Below are 1,762 nucleotides of genomic sequence, written 5' to 3'. Positions count from 1 at the left end.
TTTATATAGATCTGTGAGATTTACATAGAAATATAGAAATTTATATAGAAATATAATAAATAGAATTAGTGGGCCAGAGCAATAATACTTGCACATGGTCAATCCTGGTTCCATCTTTGGCATACCATATGGTCCCCCAAATACTGCCAGGAGTAGTTCCTAATGCAGAACCAGGAGTGAGCCCTTATTACAGCTGGGTACACCCCACAAACAAACATAAACTAAAAATTCTTGCTATTGTTACCTGGATAATTAATTAGAATAACATATGCAGCCAAAGCTGAAGTAGAGTAGTGAAGTAGGGAGTTACATGTCACACCTCGCTTTCAATATTCCAACTGAACAATCTCTATTGATTTCCTAGGATGTGTTATTCAATCAGCTTAATGGGCTTTGTGTCATTGCCAAAAAACAAAATAAAAAAAAACAAAAAAGACAGTAGTAAATAAAAGATGTTTTTCCTTAGAGTGTGTAGGCCAGGAAACCATCTTTTCAAAGCATCACTTCCTTGCATTTACAATTGGCTGGAAAAGATAGAAAGGCAGCAGGGATCCAGGTTTGGAAAGTAAGGTGATTGAATAGTTCGCTGCAGTAGTTGCAGTTGCTCTGAGCCTGTGTGAGGGTTAGGCTATGGTCAGAAAATGGGTCAAATCCTCCCCAGAGGAGGCATTATTGAAGTTTCAGTCATAGAAGGATAACTCCTTTAATTTCTGATCATAAATGAATTGGGTTGGAGTGATAGCACAGCGGGTAGGGTGTTTGCCCTACACTTTGCCAACCCTGGTTCGATTCCTCCATCCCTCTTTGAAATCCCGGCAAGCTTCTGAGAGTATCCAGCCCGCACAGCAGAGCCTGGCAAGCTACCTGTAGTGTATTCGATATTCCAAAAACAGTAACAACAAGTCTCCCAGTGGAGACATTACTGGTGCCTGCTCCAGCAAATCGATGAACAATGGGATGACAGTGCTACAGTGCTACTCCAGTTCTGAAACATGGATCATCAACAGAAACATCGGGTGGTACCCAGCAGGTTCTGGTTTTGGAAAATGATTTATTTCTTAAGTTCAAAAATAAGACTATTTCAACAAGATTAGCTATAATCACAAGGGCACTGTGGTATTAATAAGCTCAAGGTTTTATTCTATGTTTTTACTGTACCTATAGATTCAAACGGTGGTGGTGGGGGGGGGGATAATTGCTATTTAAAATTATTTTCTTAACCAAGAGAAAAGGTACTAAAAGCAAAACCTGCTATACATTTTCACATGTCAGATCATTAAAGTGGCAGGAAGTGACAGAATATCACTTGCCATTGGTATCTGTTTTAAGTATTTGTGTACTTATACTCTACTATAGATGTAAGAAATTTCTCTTTTCTTGAAACGTGCCTTGAAACATTTCTTAATTTTATTTTAGCTTATCACTCATCATTCTCTTTGGAACATTCTTCTGAAGATACCAAAAAGTTGGAGAAAAGAAATAAAATGGTCAAGTAATTGCTCAATGGTTTAAATTATGTTAAGCCTCCACATTCCATAATAATTGTCCATTTCACTTTAGGTACAATTTGAGGTGTAAAACTAGAATTGTAACTGACCATGTTCTAACTGATACCAAGATTGTGATACACAGTAGACTCATTTGGAAAATTATGACTAACTATGCTTCCTGTAATTCCCAAATTACTTCCTTAGGGATTTAGAGAAAGGAGTTTTATAACAAGGAGTCCATTCATAAAAACACCCCTATTTGAGCGGTCCCA

Source organism: Sorex araneus, chromosome 1, assembly GCF_027595985.1.
Source record: "Sorex araneus isolate mSorAra2 chromosome 1, mSorAra2.pri, whole genome shotgun sequence".
NCBI classification, from domain to species: domain Eukaryota; kingdom Metazoa; phylum Chordata; class Mammalia; order Eulipotyphla; family Soricidae; genus Sorex; species Sorex araneus.
This window is presented reverse-complemented; position numbering follows the sequence as displayed.